This window comes from Rhipicephalus sanguineus, chromosome 7 (genome assembly GCF_013339695.2).
Source record: "Rhipicephalus sanguineus isolate Rsan-2018 chromosome 7, BIME_Rsan_1.4, whole genome shotgun sequence".
NCBI classification, from domain to species: Eukaryota; Metazoa; Arthropoda; class Arachnida; order Ixodida; family Ixodidae; genus Rhipicephalus; species Rhipicephalus sanguineus.
Window position 1 is genome coordinate 154632894 of NC_051182.1, and position 7439 is coordinate 154640332.

The 7439-nt window shown below is 43.3% G+C and overlaps 1 non-coding gene across 1 annotated transcript; it reads left to right on the plus strand.

Moving 5' to 3' along the window:
* Positions 1-2670: 2670 nt before the first annotated feature.
* Positions 2671-2744, plus strand: Trnas-gga (transfer RNA serine (anticodon GGA)). Its single transcript has one exon. It is a non-coding gene; the product is annotated as a tRNA-Ser (tRNA).
* The last annotated feature ends 4695 nt before the right edge of the window (positions 2745-7439 follow it).

The following is a 7439-nucleotide window of genomic DNA, read 5'->3' on the forward strand; positions in this document are numbered from 1 at the left end:
TTGGGACGACTCTGTGAATTAGTGATGCAGAACTATCGATGGCACTATCGATACTATCGATAGCGGAGTCACTATCGAACTATCGATGGTAAAAAATACTATCGATAGCGCTATCGATAGTACAAAATGAACAGTGCGAACTCATTGTAGCATAAACGTAGTTCCCCGCGCGCGTGCTACACAGGGGAGCTGGTGGAGCCGGCTGAAGGGCAAGAAAGTTGACATGCTTGTGTTTTTCACCAGAGTGCTTTGCTGACACATGATCATAAAGTCAAACTATTCAGCTGTAGCGGAAAGGAAGCCGTTACATGTGGTGGAACTGCGCGGCTTCAAATTTATATTGCATTTTATGATATCAAGAACTAAGTTTGCTAATCGTAAGGTGTAACTGGTTGGTTTTTATTATGAATTTATTAATGGACATATTGTGCCATTTTCACTGCGGATATAATTTATTTCCCTCGCCGAAAATTGCTCATAAATTAGGCGAGCCTGATAGTAGGCTCTCAAATATTTTGGCAATACGGCCAGCCAGAAACATCATCATTATTCGCACAACTATGGATAGTTTGTCACAGGTCTGTGAGGGTGAAGAATGCTGCAGAAAGACTGGGAAACACGAAGCTCTTTTTTGGGGCGAATTTGCCCAGAAAGTCAAAACTCAACATACAAGAGATACACGCTGCGCACTCATAGCGGCGAGAAGAGTCGCCGGCCGTCGAATAATCTGATGATCGGTGGAACGCTTCGTCTTTTATACAACAGTCATCGAACCTTCCAGCTTTATCGCTGGTGCTCGCGTAAGCTCTCGAATAAACTTGACTATTCGCGTCCAGCGCGTAATCTTAGCAAAATTATCTCAAACAATCGCGAAGCTTCTCAAACATTACGGCGCGGTCTGCGCCAAGCGCTCCGAGCAGTCTTTGTTGGTGAAACCCGAACACATCAAAACAAAGCAATAAACACGGGCGCCGGTAATATCGCTAGTAATATTACTGATGGTACTGCCGACTGGACTATCGATAGTGTGTCGATAGTAGTATTATCGACAGTTTGTTTACACCATCGATAATTTAAAAAAGACTATCGATACTATCGATAGTCAGTATTCAATAAAATCCTGTTCAGTCACTTATCAGTTTGACGAGTTTTACAGTAGGCCTCAAAAGGACATACTGGAGGGCAAGCTCAAAACGGACCCATCCCTCCAACAGTGTGACCCAACAAACAGCGGAATAGAAAGCCTACACAAGAGAGACAAGAGGAAAAGAGGAGAATGGATCGACTTGTTAGTCAAGACGAGCTCATCGGAGATCCATTGTAAAAAAACAATTGAAAGTCAAGATGAAGAGAAACCGTAGTATGTAATTTAGAGAATATTGCCCTTGGAGGTGGCTTCGCTGGGTGGTGGGATCACATTGTTACTTTTTTATTTTTTATTTTAATAGAATTTTTAGTACATTTTGTTCTTTTATCTAATTTATCGATTTTGGCCTGCGATACTTAGGTGGTGCAGGCAGGGTATAGTTTTTTTAATTTATATTTCATTTATATTCGCCCAACTCCACTTTAAAGTAAAAGTCAATTTACCGATAGTTCTGCATCACTAATGTGAATCTGTGTTCTCTCTGTGCTGGCCGTCATGAGTGTTTCACATCTCGCCGAAATTGCAACCCAGGCACACCGGTTCTTAATCTTAGCGGTGCTTTTTTCAGGCTTACAACGAATTGCGTGCACCGCACGTTGAGTGTTACGTGCACTAAAAATAAAATAAAGCTATACTGTTCACAGCGAATTTGCAGCTGGCAAGAGGTTCATGTGCTCATCTCGGGCAATATTGCGACAAAGAATGCAGCTGTTTCTTCAGGAAGGATATCGCCGCATCTATTGGAGAACTCGAAGCTAAAAGAAATGAAAAATAAACGACAGTACTCGTAAAAATGGCAGCTGACTTCAGCGTTCGAGGAGAGGAGTAAGAAACAAGCAAGCCTTGTGACAAAAACAATGCCCTTCAGGAAATTGCTGGTGCAAAACAAGGCTAAGGGAAGGCAGCTAAAATTCGTATTTTCATTTTAGCACCACAGCTACAATATATATAATAGGCGGAATCAATCGTGAGGCAGTTGAGGCCGAACTGCTGCTTCGACAAGTGAGGAATGGCAAGTGTGACGCTCCTGGTAATCCTAGTCCTCTGTGGAATCCTGCTGCCTGTAGTAGGACAAGGGGCTCAACCGGAAGCCGGGCCGTGAGCAGGACCGGAATCACGGATGTTTATTGGGCCCGCTCTACAACGAAACTGTACGTAAATTATTTCCATATGGACGCGTTCTTATTATAATCTGACTGGCCTACAGAACAAACATTCAAAGCGAGTTCAAGTAGCAGTCGCTGATGGCCTAGTGTGATACGAATACTTGTAAGTAATATGATTAACGAACAAAATGAGCCCGTTAAGAAAGGGAAAATAGACAGCCACCCATTTGTAGCACGAAGCCACAAGGAAATCCATATGGAAATCCTTGTGGCTTCGTGCTACAAATGGGTGGCTGTCTATTTTCCCTTTCTTAACCCTTCCGCCACCTTGCGGGATTCCGCAGAACTGATTTGCAATATGTGTCCAGTTGCTTCGAGTTGTCGATAAATTCGCCCTCGCGCTGCCAATTGCTAGCTTCCTGGTTAGCTCAATTGGTAGAGCGACCGCCCCGGAAAGGCGTTGGTCCCGGGTTCGATCCCCGGACCAGGACGAATTTTTCGGCAACTAAGAGGCTTTATTTCTGAGAAATCCGTATGGATTTCCTTGTGGCTTCGTGCTACAAATGGGTGGCTGTCTATTTTCCCTTTCTTAGCCTTCCGCCACCTTGCGGGATTCCGCAAAACTGATTTGCAATATGTGTCCAGTTGCTTCGAGTTGTCGATAAATTCGCCCTCGCGCTGCCAATTGCTAGCTTCCTGATTAGCTCAATTGGTAGAGCGACCGCCCCGGAAAGCCTTTGGTCCCGGGTTCGATCCCCGGACCAGGACGAATTTTTCGGCAACTAAGAGGCTTTATTTCTGAGAAATCCGTATGGATTTCCTTGTGGCTTCGTGCTACAAATGGGTGGCTGTCTATTTTCCCTTTCTTAACCCTTCCGCCACCTTGCGGGATTCCGCAAAACTGATTTGCAAAATGAGCCCGTACACTCCCTTGCGAACTAATCTTTTTATTCGCGCGTTTTTGAGTATTCAAAGACAGTATTGTAGAAGACAAACTTTTAATACAGCTTCGGTATTTTCTACGTTCGAGTGAACAAGGAGTAGCGTACGTTTGTACTTTTTCACGGCAATATAAACAAACTGCACGGTAATTGTTGTACGCGATATATAAACTTATGAAGCTTTCACAACACTACTCAATGTTTATTTTTACTAGTCGAAATTTTCTTGGGTGCTATGGCGACGCCCACAGTGTCATTGCTCTTCTTGTTACAATATTCGCTTCGTCGGCTTTCTAGTCCGTTCCCAAGTTCAATGAATAATCAGGAACTTACGTTGAATACGTTATTACGATGGAATGGTGAAGAATCCTCTGAGAAGCTCGAGACAACGTCTATATTGGTCAAACTGCACGGTGGGACGAGACACGAAGAACGAAGTGAGACAAGCAATCGCAGTTTGACCATGATGGACCCTTACCAACTTGCCCGACTTTCTATGCTGCTTACTCTCCTCGAGCTGATATAAATCGCGATGTTGTGTAAAGTAAGAGTATTCTGCAGCGGTAATTCTTTATAGCAGAATTTCCGCATGCACAAAAGAAAAACATTATGATATAGATATTCTGTCTCTTTTTCAAATAGTCATGTTCCTTTAGTTAGCAACATTAGCGCTTATAATCTGACGTCCACGTACGTCAAGGGCAGCTCTTGAAACCGTAGATGCTTATTTGGCATTAGAATGTACAACGTCAGCCACATAGGATTATATATCCTCGGACAGATTGCATCGTTAAAGTAAACTAGATGCCTAGCTGTTGTCGCTGCCTATATTTTCTTTAGCACATTTATAAATCAAACCAACAGGAGTGGCAAAATGGATATAATGGAAACTGTTTTTCGAGAGGTCATTTATTTGTTAGGCAGAACCAAATTAATTTAAGAGATTCTTTCAAATCGCGCGTAATTCGAAGGTTACCGGTGCGGATCCCACCGACGGAAAGGGTGCTTCTGCGTTCACTGTAATTGCTTAAATTTAGTGTCATATTATTCACTACAGTAAAACAACAAATAAGGTCCCCTGTGCTGTCCTTGGCATAATTGTCCGTTGCACTCATTTGGTTGTATCTGACAATGAACAGATATAGCATGTGGTAAGCGAGACTAAACAGCATCGCGTGGTTCGCGTTGCACCATCATATAAAAATGTTGAATGGGAGTACGTCAATAACCGAGCAAGCATTCTTTCAGAGCGACTAGGTGATCCTGTCACTGCTTGCTTCACTTTTCATTCTTGTCTCTATTTTTTTTCAGTTTGCAGATGGAATGAACGGTGGAGGTGGTGCAAAAGTCCCACCTGCGGCGAAGCGAGATGCGAATATATCTTTCAAGGATGGCCCAAACTCCTGCAGACCTGGCTGCAAGAGTGGTTGCTTTTGTCGCCGAGGTTTCTTCAGGGACGCCTATGGAAATTGCGTCGGCTTCTTTCGATGCCTGTGCAAACGTAGACTCTACGTTACAAATGTCCCAAACATTACACCGCGCCAAGAGTAAAAGTAATTAAAAAAGTGAAAAGAATGCACTTTATTTTTTGGGAATAATAAAGATTGTAATTATGACATCGCACGGAGTAGCAAGAAGATTTCACCGCTTCTAAACCTAACAAATGGAGCCCGGCCACTCTGGTAGCAAGATTCAATAGTAACTACCAGCATCACAAGGATAACGCAACACAAATTTTTTTTGCATTTCGCAGCTGAAGAAATCTACAGAAGATGTCGCTACCAGTGTACCGCTAAGGTAAGTTGTAGGTGAATAAAAACGACCGCTGGCTGTCGGGGGTAACCCACATTCGACGTTCGCTACCGACATAGAATTGCTCCGACTTGACCGGAAGAAGAATTAGGGCTTTTTGAGTGAGTGAAGTGCAAAAAAAAAGTTATGCTTCTTTTTCTAGTATTTTAGGTTTCAATTTTATTCAGACAGCAATTACATGGGCACTCTGGACGGGTTTTTGCCATCGCCGTCATGTTCCGTATAAAGTACAAAGTCATAACACCGCCCCGCGCATCGTATGTTCTACGTGGGAATGAAAGCGCGCGAACGCTGGCGACAAACGCGGCTGAAGCAGAAATGAAAGGAGCCGGCCATCTCCGTCGCACGGAACGCGCATGCGATAGCATCGTCCCGCGTGCGATGGCCTGCCGTGAATGTTTCCTCAAGCAGAGAGGAAACACCCCGCCCGTCTTTCATGATTTGGGGGGGGGGGATGTCTTCATCGCTCGAGCAGCAACTGTGAACTTTGATCAAAAGGGCGCAGTCGCTAGCTCTAGCGCGAGCGTTATCTCAACAGACATCAGTGGATGGCTTGCATACACTTGTACATGATGTGCTCTCATTACTAACTTCGCATTGAGGCTACAGACAGCACGAAAACCGCTTCGCTCCCAGTAGCGGCCGTATCCACTTACACCAGCGCCTACTAGACTTAATCTAGATTGGACCGAAAAGAGTTAGCTGCGTAGCATTACTTCGTATACATTAAAATTAGTTAATATTGCATTCGTCGCTTCGCCCTTTTGGCAAAAGAGTGTCATTTTAAATGTTAAGGACATTCTGTTTGCCTGCGTCAAACTAATAATTCCTCTTTAATTCATCTCGCGATGACAGCAGGAACGATTTGAAGTCCATATCATGCATTTACAAGCAGATTTGTCCTGGTCCTGGGACAGGCAATATTCGTCTGAATTAAACAATGACACCACGCTACATCTGAATGATTTACTAGGTATCGGCACACCTTTCGTGATATTCGTAATAGTATCGACTTTTCACGTGAGCTAAACGGCATAATATCAACAACCTATCAAAAACGAAATCTCACACATACTGGTAAAAATAAATTGCACCCCAAAACGTCTAGACTGGATCAAATTCTTGCATCATCAGCACTATTGTTTCAACAACGTTACCAGTTCGCGTGCAACGTTGTTTGGAATAAGTGAAGCTGACGCTACGACTGCGGTAGCATTACTTCGTTAAGCTCTTGTGAGCCTGACCTATAGTAATGACTAATATCTTGCCTCCCAGTACAGTTGGCTTTTATCGGCCTTTTCGAAAATTTCTATTTCAAAATATTACAATAAGAAATACTTTTATTTTCCAACGAACTTGTTGGGGGTCCTTCAGGCGAAAAGCTACGCTGTACAGCTTGAATTTCCGCCCGTTCAAGGCTTCTGAAGCAACAGAGAGAGATAGAATATAGAAGCCTTTTACACAGCAAAACCGGAGTTTATGTGCATCAGCACTCCGTTGCTGTCACTGTCAGGTAAAGAGAAAACATTCTGGATGGCTTCTTTACCTTTTAAAGCGCTGCCCTTGCGCAGAGTATGCTTGCTTCACATGGTTTCACAATGATCTTTTGAATGGGTTGGTATATATATTGCTTAGACGCTAAAAATAAACTGTTGGAAGTCAGTGCTCGTCTGTGTCTTATTGTTTCTCGGTCTTTCGTTCTCGCCTGTTTCGTGCTGGAAAAACTGGCACAAGTCCATGAACCAACTTACTCGCACCGGCTCCCTGCTAAGTCATATTTTAACCACTGGTGATAATGTTTAAACAACAAATTTTTGTGCTACCATTAAGTGTTAATGGGCTTCGGTTAGCCTAGGCACAACCAGATTAGCGAGCGGGTCCACAAAACCACAACGACACACAACATCAGAAGAAAAGGAATTGACGCATGTGGTGAAGGATTTGTTCACTATACCCTCCTCACCACTCTTCCTTCTCGTTACACCCTGGCCTTCAGCGTCCAGCGACTTCGGATTCATTCCAGTAAAATGCCCAAAGCAGGAATTTTTATTGATGATCGGCATTTGTTCGATATATAATAGATATTGAGAAGATAAGCTTTTCCGGTCAATCTTATACAGTTGTAGAGGCTACATGCCACATACGCTGCACATCTCTTGACGTATCTTTACATACAATGCGCAATTTGTAATTCAAGAGGTAACTTAGGAAATTAGCGTCGATTACATTAATAAAACAATCCTACTTATCGGCCTATCTTTTATGTCCACTGTAGGAAGAAAACCTCGAAAACATCTCCTTATAATATCCAAATGACTCCGTCCTGCCTAAACATATTTAATTTCGCACCCGCAATTCTCCAATTTAGTCAGTCCACCTCCCTTTCTGCCATCATCGGCACTGCCCATACCTCGTTACCTAGAGAACAAAATT